General features: G+C 43.5%; 1 long non-coding RNA gene across 1 annotated transcript; it reads right to left on the reverse strand.

Moving 5' to 3' along the window:
• Window positions 1-400: 400 nt before the first annotated feature.
• On the reverse strand, window positions 401-14051 carry LOC121166302. Its single transcript, XR_005885389.1, has 2 exons — window positions 13613-14051; window positions 401-540 (listed from the first exon to the last, which is right to left on the reverse strand). It is a non-coding gene; the product is annotated as an uncharacterized LOC121166302 (long non-coding RNA).
• Between the last annotated feature and the right edge of the window lie 699 nt (window positions 14052-14750).

Below are 14750 nucleotides of genomic sequence, written 5' to 3' on the forward strand. Positions count from 1 at the left end.
AAGTCCTCAACTGTTTCTCTGCAGTACAACCCCAGACTTGAATGTAATTATGATTATGAAGCTGATTCAGTGCAGTGAGTCATGCTTCCCTGACTCTGCCTATGGACTCCTTATCTCAAAGAAAATGCAAAACATCTGACAAAATTGTCTCAAGATTTCTACAGGATGACACTATTAATTTAAATCAGAAGACACCTAATGTAACACAGCGCATTTTTAATGCTTTTATATGTCAGAAAATTGCAGGGGGAAAAAATCATACGCTAAGCCATTAGTCTTTCAGTGAATTTACCAATGGATCTCAGATGCTTATATCCATCAGTGCGCTAAACTGTTACATGTAAACTAAAGCAACTGCTCAAAACTATCAAACAACATAAATTAAAATGACCACCTCAGCAATATTTACCTGTTGCATCAAATTCGATTGGCTGGCATCGGCGGGTAGAAGACCAATCACATTTGAGGACTTGTCCTCCTTCTACAATCCCAGGCTGGGTGGTATTCGCTTTGGGAGCTCCCACCAGAAGAAACATCCTCCTATGACATAAAAAATAAGAAACATATATTTTTAAAATATATTATTTTATTGTATTAGAAAAGGCAGAGTTAGAGACAATTTTCCATCCACTAGTTCACTCTCCAAATGCCCTGAAAACCATGGCTGGGCCAGGCCAAAGGGAGAAGCTTTATGTAAGTCTCCCATGACAGTGGCAGGTCCCTGGGCCATCTTCCACTGCATTCCCAGGCATATCTGCAGGGAGCTGGACTGAAGTGGAGCAGCCAGGACATAAACCAGCATCCATAGGGCTGTCATCAAGGATGCCAGCATCAGGGATGGAGGTTTTACCCATAACACTACAACCCTGACCTAAAACAAGATTTTAAATGACATAAGGCATAAATAATAACTTACAATGTATGAGAAGCAATCATTCTTCCAACGTGATATACATTTGTTTAAAACTACTCTCCAGGGGCTGGCACTATAGCATTGTAAGCTAAGCTTCCACCTGCAGTACTGGCCTTATATATGGGCGCTGCTTTAAGTCTCAGCTGCTCCAGTTCTGATACAGCTCCGACTTTAAGGCCTGGGAGAGCAGCGGAAGATGGTTCAAGCCTTTGGGCCCTTGTGCCCACATGGGAGATGAGGAGGGGCTCCCGGTTTCTGGCCACAGTCCAGCTCAGCTGCAACCACCATGGCCATTTGGGAAGTAAACCAGCAGATAGAACAGACTCTCTCTACACCCTGCCTTCTCCTTTTGTAAACCTGCCTTTCGAGTAAGAATAAAATAAATCTCTAAACAAAAACTACTCATTGAGGATATAATTTCCTTATTTAATTGAAACTGTCTGACATGAATATATTATTATAATTATTCATCCTGTAACATTATAAAAAAATTTATACTGGTCAAGCTATATTTTATGCACAGTTTAGACTTTGTATAGAGAAACATATAGTGTACTATACATCACATATTTCAGTAAGATTGTTTTTAAAGTAGATGCTAGGAGCAGGCCTTAAGCATAACAATTAAACTTGCCACTTGGGACATCCATCTGCTAGTGCCTAGCTTGAGTCTCAGCTCCTGTACTTCCGATCCAACTTGCTTCTACTGTACACCAGAGCAAAGCAGCAGATGACGCTCAAGTTCTTGTGTCTGCCAGCCACACGGGAGACTTGGACTGAGATCCAGGTTCCTGGCTTTGAGATATGGACTCCCAGCATTCGCCTGGCTCTATTCTGGTTATTATAGGCATTTGCGAAAAAACCAGTAATGGAAAATCTATGTCTCTCTCTCTGTTGCTTTGCCTTATAAATAAAATAAAAATAATTAAAATATATTAAAACATATAAAATATAAGCTAGAATGTATGTACGTGCATACCTATATGATACACACAGACACACATACGCTGGGTAGATTCAGGCAGTTTGGTTTTTGTGAAGAGTGTGTAGAATCACATGAGATCTGCTATGCCTTTTTTATACCCTGAATGCTTACGTGCCCTCAAAAAAACAAAAACTGAACAAGTAATTCTAAGTAAATGATTATAAGGTATAGTAATTCTAAATATTATCCTATGTCACTGGAAAAACTGTCTTGCTTTGGAGCTACTATATTTTATTATGCCATAGTGATTAATAATAATTTTTCTTCACAAGTACATTTCTGGTCAAAGATTAGGACTACCATTAAATTTCTCATTCCCAAAATAAAACACACTGAAGACAAAATCATTTGAGACCAAATTTTTAAGCACAAAGAGACCTTTTGTCTGGTTGCTTTCTACTTATTTATTTACAATAAAAGGGGTTGGAGGGAGGCAGTGCCATAATGTCACAAGCAGGCTAAACTTCCATTTGTGTTGCAGGCTTCCCAGACTGGTGCCAGTTCAAGTCCTAGCATCTCCACTTCTGATTCAGCTTTCTAATGGTGTGTCTGGGAAAGCAGTGGAGGATGGCAAGTGTACCTTAGGCCCCTGCACCTACCTGGGAGACCGGGGCAGACACATGGCTCCGAGCTTCAGACCCACCCTGCTCTGGTCTTAGAGCCATTTGGGGAGTGAATCAGTGCATAGATATCTGCCCCTCTCTCCTTAAAATATCTGCCTTTCAAATAAAAACAAATAAATTTTAGCAAAAGAAGACCTGAATTTATTATTTTCTCTAGAGAGAGTATAGCACAGACACTAGATACCAAGAACTAACTAGCTTAGTTTCTGCTCTCATTAGAGTTTACATTCCTTTCGAGGCAAGGAAAGTAGCCAAAAAAGAAACAAACTGCTCAGTTACAAGTCTTATGAAGCAAGCAAAAAAGGGCTGAGAGAGATTACTTGCAAATAGACAAGGGAGGACCGCTTCCAATTAAGCACAAATTTCTCTAATGAACTGAGAGGCCAGACTTTCAAATAAAAGGAGCTTTCTTGAAGGAAAAGTATTTTTAAAGAATGGGGAAGAGAGATCTCTTTTAGATAAAGCAGTCAGGGAAATTATCTCCAAGGAACTCCCAAGTATACTAAGAGGAACATTAGCAGACCATTCCCTAGGAGTGTGTGAATGTTGATGGCGGCAAGTGAGATGAGGCAGAAGATGAAGAGGTGGAAGGCAGCCCTGTAGAACTCAGTCTCCAGGAGTCAGAAGGCACCCATGTGTGGCAGAAGCAAGAAGGCAAGCAGGCAGATCACATCTGAGAGTCTGGCAAAAGCAAGGTCATCAAGGGCCTCGTAGCAGTGGTAATCTGAGTTTTATGCCAAGATCCATTTAAAGTAAACATTGTGCCCTGTGGGAAAAGGGTGTGGGTCAAGCACAGGAACAGGATGGACAAAAGCAAGAGATCTGCATCGTTCTCAGGGAAAGATGAGAATGACCTGCAGCAGGAAGAAAGAGGCGGGTGGAAAGATCTGGGACAAGACTAGCTGGTGGCTTGAACAAGCCACAAAGGGAAGATTAAAGGCTGCCAGGAGAACCCAGACAGCAGCAAGAAGCAGCCAGGCTACTTACAGAAAGAATAAGCTTGAATTCACTTCTGAGTGTGAGAGCTTAGATGTCTGTGTGACACCTGTGTGCAAGGTGGGACTCTTGAGATCAACCTGGGAGACGGTTGAATCAGGTCACAGAATGGTCGAGTTCACTAGGGACAAGCCATGCAAGAGAAACAAGGAGTGAGCTCTGAGGACTAGTGACATCTGAGACTCCGGAAGAGAAATAATCTAGGAGATAAAACCGTTCTTCTCAAGAAAGAAACTCCCTGGGTACTGGGACCTGTGGAAAGTCATGGAAAGCAAATTTGGAAGCAATCAATTCATCCAATTTCCCCTAAACCTCAATCCTTCCCACCCTGATAAGCCATGTAATCTTTTATTAAAAGAATAAAATTCATTTAAAAGAGACAGAGGGAACGGCATTGTGGTATAGTACATAAAGCCACTGCAAGCAATGCTGGCATCCATATGGGTTCACGTCCCAGCTGCACCACTTCCAATCCAGTTCCCCGCTAATGTGCCTGGGAAAAGCAGTGGAAGATGGCCCAAGTTTCTGGACTCCTGTCACCCATGCAGAGACCAGAAAAAGCACCTGGTTTCTGCCTGGTCTGACACTGGCCACTGTGGCTATCTGGAGAATGAACCAGCAAATGAAATAACTCTATCTCTGTCCTCTCTCTCTCTCAAAATCCAATAAAAAAGTAATTCAATAAATCTTAATGAGTGGGGGCTTTGTTGGTGCATACTTGGCTGTCTCTGCCTACAGTGCCCACATCCCATATGAGCTACAGTTGAGTTCTAGCTGCTCCAATCCCTACCCAGCTTCCTGCTGATGTGCCTGGGAAAGCAGCAGAGGATGACCTGGGTCCTGGGGTCCCTGCACCCGTATGGAAGACCTGAAAGAAGCTCCTGACTCCTGGCTTCAAACTGGCCAAGCTTTGGCTGTTGTGGCCATTTGGAGAATGAATCAGAAGGAAAATCAGTCTCCTCTCCCTAACTCTGCTCTTCAAATAAAAATAGGTATTTTTTAAAAGCAGGCTGAAACACAGAAAAAAGAAAAACAAGAGAGATATACACAATATTGCATAAACACTATCATCATTATGACTCCATTTCTTTAAATACTGTCACATGAATCCTGGCAAAGGAAACATTTACAACTGTGAAGTGGTGAACAGACCTACATCTTAAATATAAAGTGCACTTATTTTAACTCAACATTGATAGGTCCTATAAAATCTCATCCAGACTAGATGAGACCTGGCTGTGTATAGACAGCAAGGTAGGAGTACTGTTTCATAACTGTACCCTAAAATTCACAATTCAAAATAAAAATGCTACTCTCAAACTCCACCCTGTTTAATAAAGGGTTTATGCAGTCATATTTGGCATTAATAAAACACCGATGCTGACTCTTGAGCATCGTAGCAAAATTATTTTGGGAAAGAAATCAACCTTTCATTCATCAAGAAGCTTTCTTATGGGGAAAGAGTAAGACTCAGTAAAAGAACCCCATGACCCACAAGTAAGAAACCAGCTCTTGTCAGTACAGCTCCCTTCATCTTTTCTAAATCAGGATTGATTTTAACATGGCTTAATCACTACATGCAACAGTTTAAGTTATAGTTCCGAAGTTTATATGCATGAATATGTAAATTAGAGATTTTTTTTCTTTCCAGTAGATCAAATATTTCACTACAGAAATCAGACTGACTGCCTTCAACTGAGTTCAATGATGTTTGAGCACATGCTGGAGAAAAAAAAATTTTCTGGGCAAACGTATTTTTCAAGGTCCCTGACAGTAACAAGGCCCAAGTCACTTATTCTCCTAATAGCCCTAAGAAAGTGATAAAGCGGGCTGGACACAATAGCCTGGTACTTAAATCCTCACCTTGAATGCACAAGGATCCCACGTGGGCACCAGCTCATGTTCCAGCTGCTCCACTTCCCATCCAGCTCCCTGCTTGTGGCCTGGGAGGTCAACGAAAGATGGCCCAAAGCCTTGGGACCCTGCACCCATGTGGGGGACGCAGAAGAGGCTCCTGGCTCCTGGTTCCTGACTCTAGACTAGCTCAGCTCCGGCCATTAAGACCACTTGGGTGAATGAACCAGCTGATGAAGATCTTTCTGTCTCTCCTTTTTTCTGTAAATTTGCCTTTCCAATAGAAACAAATAAATCTTTGGGAATAAAAAAGAAAAAAGGAAAGTGATAAAGTATAGGTAAATAAGGAATCCTAGCATTATAAAAGCTATAGATTCCAACGGCTCACACTAGGAGTATGTTAGCCAAAATCTCACTCCTGGACTGTCATTATGTAACACATTACAGAACACTGTATAATTTATTGTCAAAACTAACTGTCCTATTTTATGATAAATGGCTTCTTTCAGCGTAGGGGACTCTAATTCATCTTTATGCCTTCCATGTATGATAATTCAAGGCAAGTTTCTAACTTGACAGTAGAATGGTAAATAAATCCAGTAGCTACAGGTCTCAACTTTAAACTAGCCACATATAGAAACCATTTTCACTACACCCAACCACTCTAGAATTCAGAAACCATCTTCTACTAAAACATTCAATTATTTAAATTGTCTTTAAAAACAATTTCCCTATGTAACATCTCTACTTGGTTTCAAATTTCACACCCTCCCTAACTTGACACTGTAAGACAGAGAGGGCTGGAAAGTTAAGAGGGACAGCCTTTAACACAAGAAAAAAGACATGAGGCGAGGTCCCTGAATGAAAAGGGCACTCTATTGGTAGTGCATAGCTTGAGACCCTGGGGCAAGAAGGGGACAAGACAGAGGTTTTTCATCACACCATTGGCACATGATGGGTATGAAATGATGGCAATTAGATGTACTAACATGGATGTTCATCAAGTTCTCCTAAGCATGCCTTCATACGCAGCCTTATGCATTGCTGAAATGCCACAGAAATGGTGGAAAAATATAAAAGGAATGTACTGGCTTAGAGGAGGCTAAAGAATAAAGTTATTTATCCAAAAGGGCATCATGATATTTAAGTTAATTTTAAGAAATGTATCTTTTTAAGAGAGCAAAATGAGAAGATGGAAAAAGTAAATTCACAGGCATAGACATAAGATTAAAGTCTTAAAAGGGAGTCACACAGTGAAAAGAATAAATATTTGCATAAAGGATGGTAAAATATGCTATGTAAAAAATTAAGCAGCATAAAAAGCAACAAACTGTGAAAAACAAAAGCCTATTAATGAAATGCTTATAAAAATGAACAGTGGTTATTTCAAGCCTTTTAACAATGTCTACAACAGCTTAATTTGGGTAAGAGAAGTGACAGCAGAAAAATACAAGGTTTGCAATATAAACAACACTGTCTAAAGCAAGCAACTGGAATCTAAACATTACATGCATAATAAATGAACTGAAAGGGTCATTTTAGACCTCTCCACTGAACAGAAACAGCAGTGCCCACTGTAACTACTCTACAAAAAATTATTCTAAAGGTTGTACAGAGGATAAAAAATTTGAAAATCTGAAAGCATCAGGAAAGTACTATTTGATGGTATTGGAACCGAAAACAATTAACATAATTAATAAACTTTTCCCTAGCAAAGTAGGAAATATAAAACATAAAGTCTATTTTAATCAGTTTTCTTAAAGGGCCATTAATATGGTCAAGTCAGGAACTAAGAAGAAGGAGGAAGAAGGTAGGAAAGATGGCTTGCTACATTATCTCACAGCGATGGACAGCTTCAGGGTACACACAGGGTTCCACATGCTCTCACTTAACGAAAGTCTAAAACTGAACAACTTAAGTTTTGTGTGTTTGCAACTTGCCCCTCATATACTCCAATCCTCTCCAAAGACACTGGAAAGCAGAGGAGGACGGCCCAAGAGCTGGGACCCCTGCTACCAACCAGCGAGATCCTGGATGGACTTCCAGGCTCCTGGGTTTGGGCTGACCAAGATGTGGTCATTGCAGCCTTTTATTAAAAACTAAGATAGAAAATGAAACACCACTGTCCCTCTTCTTCTCCCTCCCCTTCTCTCCTCCTCTCTATATTGCTATAACACTGTGCTTCAACAAGTCTTCTCAAAAGAATGTTGTTAGGATCCCCATCGTCACCACTCTTTCCAGATGTGATACCCGCATTAAATGAGACTTCAGATTTAAGGTTTCCATCCACAGACTATTAATATTTAGCCACAAAGTGTTAAAAATATAAGGTGGGGAGGACAGAAAACCAATGGAGAAAGACGAGCTGTAGCAGTGAGAATGATACACTGGGAGGGAAGGAGACAGGAGGAAAGGAGGGAGGAAGGACCAGAGATGGGAAGGAGAGAAAAAGGAACAAGGGAGGCAGAGATCCGAAGCGGAAGAAGGAGAGAGGAGCCGAGGAACCAACCTCTGGGATGCCCTTTGGATGCACTTCCTATCCTCAGTGTACTGAGGGCAGTTCCTTCAGGGAATGTGACCTTGACTACCAAGAAGGGGCAGGCTGCCAAACAATGACAAGTACATTTTTCAAACCCTCCAAATGAACTAAGTTATTTGGCTGCTTTGAGCACTGACCTTTCCAAGATAAAGCATGTTTAACATAGTTAGCAGATTCTGGGTGGACCAAAGAGCCTTCACCAAAAGAAATTTGTGAGAAATTATTATGCATGAGAAGAGAAAGAAATATGGTGTTGGGTGTTATTTCACAGCTGTAATTCCAGTTTCCGATTTACTTTTCATTTAAAAAACTGTGTGACACAGCAAACAATTAGATGATATAAAACAGAAACAGCAACTACACATTCCATGGATTTTCCCTTTTTCTGTAATGTCCTATCTGCCTACGGCCTTAATTGGGAGTCATCCACATAGAACCTGCTTTCTAAAATTTACAGTCTGTGCATGAAAATTATTTATCATGGGGAAAATCAAATATAACTAGTTCATAAAAGCAAATTGAAGACACTTAAAGTGCTATGGCAGTAACTTCAATAGTGAGGAGGCAAAGGGGATCCAAAAATTTAAATATGTTGCAGTTTGGGAGAGAGAGAGAGAGGGGCCCAAATCTGAGTTAGCAATTTGGATGTTCTCTCTGACAAGAGAAGCATTATGGAAAGGGAGAGGGGGAGGGAGGGGGGCAGGATTCTAGCAGCAGAAAGCACAGTACCAAAAAGGATATTTCAAAAAAAGAAAAAAAAAACAGATATTTTCAGGTCTCAACTAAAATGATGAAATGGGGAGTCAGGGGGGAAGATGTGGTTGTCCAGGTGCCAGCTGTGATGACTGTGGCTGATAAGGTGGTTGATCTGAGAAATGAAGGTGGATACAAAAAAAAACCTAAACAAGGAAGGGTTTCTAGGACTTTCTGCCTGGTGACTAATCTCTGACTAATATTAGAGGAGAGCAGGAGGAGAAAAGAAAAATAGAAAATGAGAGGGAGGAATATGAAATTATTTCCAGAGCAACAGAAAAAAAGAAAAGAAAGAAACATTGGTAGTGTTAATGGGAACAAAGGTACATCTAACAGTAACGGATGTAAGCGTTCTTTTATTAAAATGAGCTAAGAAGTCAAAGGAATTTAAGCTAGAGCTCTGCTGGTAAATCTACGATGCAGCCAGGGAAGCAATTTGACTGCGAAACTTCACAGGTGTTACCACAGGAGGGCTGAGAGTTCCCGACAATTTTGGAGGCACATTGACCCCCCACGTGTCCTTGGGAGTCACACAAACACACAGGAGCTGTAAAGAAGGTTCCGTTTATGACTAACAAAAGGCAAACTGTAGCACAGCCCAGTTTGGGTTCCCTGCTGCTCCACTTTGGGTGCAGCTCCTAGCTAGTGCAGCTGGGTTAGCAGTGCACCCAAGTGGGAGACCTGCAATAAGCTGCTGGCTCCTGACGCCTGGCTGGCCCGGCTGCAGACGCTGAGGCCTTTTCGGAAATAAACAGCAGAGGAGAATCGATATTTCCCTCCCTCTCTCCCTCTCCCTCTCTCCCTTCCTCACTGCTTCCTTCCCTCCCTAACCCTTCATCTCAAATACAAACCTTAATCTTAGGGAGGAAAAAAAAAAAAAGAACGTAAACCCACTGTTCCTCATAATAGTATTATTTTAAAATAAGCAAATAAAATGAGAACTATAACCTGCAACATTTGGCATTTGAAGATTAAACAAAGAAGGTGGTCCAAGCAATTGTTTTCTTCTTAAAATGTCAACATTTGGGGACAGACATTTGTTGTAGTGAAGAAGATGTTGTGTGGGACACCAAATACCAAAGCAGAATGCCTGGATTCAAATCCTAGCTCTGGCACCCAACTGCAGCTTCCTGCTAATGCAGGGAAAGATGGGTCAAGTAACTGGGTCCCTGACACACATATAGGAAACCCAGGTCCGGTTCTTATCTCCCGGTCTGCCCAGAAAATGAACCAAGAGATAGATTTCTTTCTCTCCCTTCCAAATAAATAAATATATCAGTATTTGAGTGTAAAAAGGAGGAGGGTATGAATTTCAAAGTATCCTCAGGTCCTTTCCCCTGCTCTCTCAAGTTCTAACCCAGTCTCAATTTCCTTAACTGCTTCCCCCTAGTTGTTCGGTGGTTTGTGCTACAGAATGAATTGAGATATAAGCAAAAGAACAGTATGAATTATAAAAACAGGTTGATGTTGTGACACAGAGATTAGCCCTCATCAGCATCCCATAAAAGCCTCTGCTATCCAGCTCCCTGCTGATGTACCTGGGAAAGGAGTAGATGAACCAAGTACCTGGGCACCTCCCCACCATGTGGGAGATGGGGAAGGTGTTCCAGGCTCCTGAATTCAGCCTCGCCCAGACCTGACTGCCACAGCCATTTGGGAAGTGGACTAGCAGACAGAAGATCTCTGTCCTCCTCTAATTCTGCCTTTCAAACAAATAAAAAATCTTTTAAAAGTTTTATTAATATAAGATACTGTTTTATGGTTAAATCTGACATACAATTTCACATTTCTCAATTTTATTTCCACAAGAAAACATGACTTGAATTTTCGGCCTTCATACACTCTTTACATTGTATGCACCTTTACAAATATGCTCACCATAAATTAATATTTGCAGAAAAATATGAAATGCTATTTTCATTTTTCAGGGCTTAAAGCACTTCGCTTCAAACCTAAGACAGGTCTGAAGAAATCGAGAGGGGACACCCTAACATTTTTCCCTTATTACTTCATCTTTCTTTCTGCCTACAAAACATTTATTTATTCATTTTCACAACCAACAAAAACAGATAAACACAATAATTTTCTAGAATGAAAAGCAAATGAGAACTCAAAGCAACTCTACAGCCCACATTATGTGGTCACCTAAAGGGGAAGACACAGCAGGAAGAGATTTCATAACCATTATTTCCTCTATAATCCCTTCCTCAAAAGAAAAGAACTCTGGGCCTGGCAAGATTGTGCAGTGGTTAAAGTCCTCGCCTTGCATGCCCCGAGATCCCATATGAGCGCAGGTTCTAATCCCAGAGGCCCTGTTTCCATCCAGCTCCCTGCTTGTGGCCTGAGAAAGCAGTTGAGGACAGCCCAAAGCCTTGGGACCCTGCACCCATGTGGGAGACTTGGAAGAAGCTCCTGGCTCCTGGCTTCGGATTGGCTCAGCTCCAGCCATTGCAGCCACTTGGGGAGTGAATCATTCGAGGGAAAATTTTCCTCTCTGTCTCTCCTCCTCTCTCTCTGTATATGTGACTTTCCAATAAAAATAATAAATCATGAAAAAAAGAAAATAACTCTAATTAATAATTTTATACTACATTGGGTTTTTTTCCTCTTAAGAAAATTATGATAACAGCAGACAGCAAGAACCACCATAAATCCAGCTGGTAATATTGTCAATAATATTCTTTGGACTCAATGTCTGTTAAATTTAAGTACTCTTAACAAAATTCAGAATAATTTTATGGTAGTTTTTGTTTAAGCACAAAAGTTCCATAAGTATAAGCCTTGGACAAATATTTTGTACATGTATGGATGTATGCATCCATGTACTGTACATAGCCATGCTGGAAACAATCTCTGTTGGCTTCCCCTGGGGTTATACGCAGGATTCCCTAGTTACTAACAAAACATTCAATTCTACCACTGAAAGCCATGGACGCCACCATGAAAACACATCAGGCCGGTGTGTTCAATGATCCCAAGCACTACTGAAGGGCTACAATCAGACCTTAGAATCAGGGACCGCAGTTCAATATGATTGTATTTTCCATGGTTAAAACACTTAAAAGTCCATCAGCTTGTCAGATAACTTCAAAGCGTGGCAGCACAATCATGCTAACTTAACAAAAGATACTTTACGCATGATTAATATACCTGTTTAAGTTCCTTTTAAAGGAAACACATGGATAAAACTAACATGAATGTTCTGTCCTATAAAGAAACAAAATGAGAAAATATTGAAGAAAAACAATTTTAATAAGGCCGGCTTAAATGATTAGTTCAGATGTGAAGGTGGCAAACGCCTCCTACAAGGAATGATTATTTTTATCCCTTTGAAAAATCCATGTTTAGATTTCCCAGAACAGGAAGCACTTGTTGGTAGCCACAAACTGAACTTGCTACCAAACACAAACCAAAACACATACAAGCCGGGTTTGTGCACTAATCACATACAATGTATATGCTGTTGTAAAGGCTGTGGCAACATCCTGAAAAATGCTGAGAGTAAATCCTGCTGAATAAAACAGAAAAACATTTAGTGCACTGTCAACTTAATCACACATGTTTTAGGAAGATGGTCCTACTCAAGTAAGTACTGACCATGAAAATCCCACTTCCAAAAAAATAATAATAAAGAATATCATCTATAAGCAACATGTAGTTTGGGGCTGGCATTGCAGCATGGTAAGTAAGCCTGTGGTCTGGAGAGCCAGCCTCCCACAAGGACACTAGTTCCAATCCTGGCTGCTCCCCTAATCCAGGTCCCTACTAATGCACGTGGGTAGCAGTGGAGGGTGGCTCTAGTGGCTTCCCTCTGGTCCCGCCCTGAGATCCTCACTCTTTGGGGGAGTTGACTTGGTGATGAAGATTCTCTCCCTCCTTCTTTGATCCTCCTCCTGTCTCCTCTCCCTCTTCCCCCTTTTCCCCTCTCTCCCTCGTGTAACTCTTCCAAAGAAATAAATTTTTTCTAAGTTCTGAATTTAGACATAACCCTGAGAAGAGCTTCTCTCTTGAAAGGAAGATTTAAACATCATAAAACATCCAGGGAGTACTCATTAAATCAGAATTTCTAAAGAGAGCGTGGGGGTGGGGCGGCGAGAATGATGTCAGCGCTCAGCAAAGTCAGAAGCAACTTTCAATCCAAAAATGACAATAACTCGAAAACCATGCTGCTCTTGGCAACACCAGGAGCGGGCCACTGGAAGACCTACCTGAGTTTTTACATTTTGCACATGCAAACGAACTGCACTGACTGAAAACTCGGGAAAATAAACAAGTAAGAAAGAAGCCTGTTCTTTCTGAACAATAACTTAAATAGTGCATCCCTATAAAAACAGCGGATGACACATTCATCTGTTCAACTTTAAACGCTCCAGGGTCTGCCGGCGATAAGATAATGTGAATGCACTTCAATAACAGATTCATTTTAGTGTGCGAAACGAGAGGAAGCAAAAATAGGGAAGGATTCGTTTAGGGACAGCGAGGAGGACGGGGCGTTGTGCCTGGGAAGCCTAATAAAGCTCCCTGGTCCTGGAGGAGTTAGATGAACCGCTGGGAGATGAAACGGACCCTGAGCCTCGGACCCTGAGCCTCGGCGCGCAGTCAAGCAGAACCAGCCTTTGTTGATTCCCACCGGGCACCATTCCGAAACACAGGTTTGCTCCAGAGCTCTCCCTCCGCTCCCCAACCAAGTGTAAGAGGTGGGGAGCGGCCAGGAACTGAGTGGGTGGTGGCCACCTAGGAGTTCATCTTCCTCGCATATTTCATCCAGCCAGGAGATAACTCATCGCGGGGGTGGGCAGAGTGGGACAGAGAGACACTGGGATCTCCCCAAGACCAAGCCCGGGGTGCGGCGGAGGGGGATGGGGGCGGGAGGGAGGTGGAAGAGAACACAGGGTGGGTGAGCGCGGTGGGGGAGGGGGCCGGCTCGCGGTCCAAGTGCGGTCACTTACGAAGACGCGCTGGGCACGAAAAAGTCCACTGCGAAGCCGAAGTAACTTCCCTCGGGGCCAGCGTACTCGGCAGGACTGTCTACGTCTAGGTTGAAGGCATCACAGAGAGGTAGCAGGAGCCCGGGGAGAAGCAGCAGCAGGAGGTAGCGGCGAGGGCGAAGACGCAGCCGCGGCGGCGGGGAAGCCATCGCCCAAGTGCGCCCGGGGTGCGGAGCCCGGAGCGGCGGCCACCCTTCCCGAGGCGCACGGTGCCCGCGGCCCGCCGCCTGTGCGCGCCTCAACTTGTCAGCCGCTCGCTTCCCGGCTAGCCCGCCACGGCGCCTGGATGGGGCGGGCGGGCTGAGCTTCCGAGCGGCCGCTGGGCAAGCGGGGTGCTGGGCGCGCGAGGAGGGTACGAGACCGCGCGGGCGGCCCGGCCTCCCTCCCGCTTGGCCGCTCCGCGCTCGGGCTGGGGACTGCTGCGCACAGCGCCGCACCTCTGGCCTGGGAGCCCCAGCCGGCAGTGGGAGGAGGAGGAGGAGCCGGCCGGGAGGCTGAGCCGCCCAGCCCGAGGAGGAAGTGGGGGCGGAGAGTTGTCCTCCGGCTGGGGAAAGCTCAGCGCACTTCCGTGCTCTCCCTCGCTGCCTGTCCCAAGCCTGGGGCGCCTTGTGCTGGGGCCCCAGACCCTCGGAGCCGGTGCGGGCCACAGGTCTGCGACACGGGGACCTTGCTTCGAGGCCCGCGAGTTGAAGAGCGGCCAAGATCTACTTTCTAAACCTTACCCGACAGGACATTCCACCTAACCCTGGCCGTGCCAGAAACCTCCCTGGGATTTTGGTTTCAAAGCGCAGAGAGCTTGATCCGCTTCTCCTGCATCTGCTCCTGAGCTTGGCTGACTCGCCAAGGAAACTATAATTAATGGTCGTTCTCCTCCCCTACTCCACCCCACACACCAGCACCACCAAAATTACCAACTTCCCGCATGCTGGCCTGGTGGAGCCTCTTCCGAGAAAGATGTGTGAGAGCTGAACTTCACAGTCCCAGCAAAGCTTTGGCGAGGCAAAGATGGGCAACAGCAACTTGAAATCAAGTCCAAATGGCTAATTTTTTTTCATAAGTCGTGGGTTGCCAGTCGGGGTGGTAGAACTAAGGGGAAATT

Source organism: Ochotona curzoniae, unplaced genomic scaffold (assembly GCF_017591425.1).
Source record: "Ochotona curzoniae isolate NIBS_2020 unplaced genomic scaffold, NIBS_Ocur_1.0 patch116, whole genome shotgun sequence".
Taxonomy (NCBI): Eukaryota; Metazoa; Chordata; class Mammalia; order Lagomorpha; family Ochotonidae; genus Ochotona; species Ochotona curzoniae.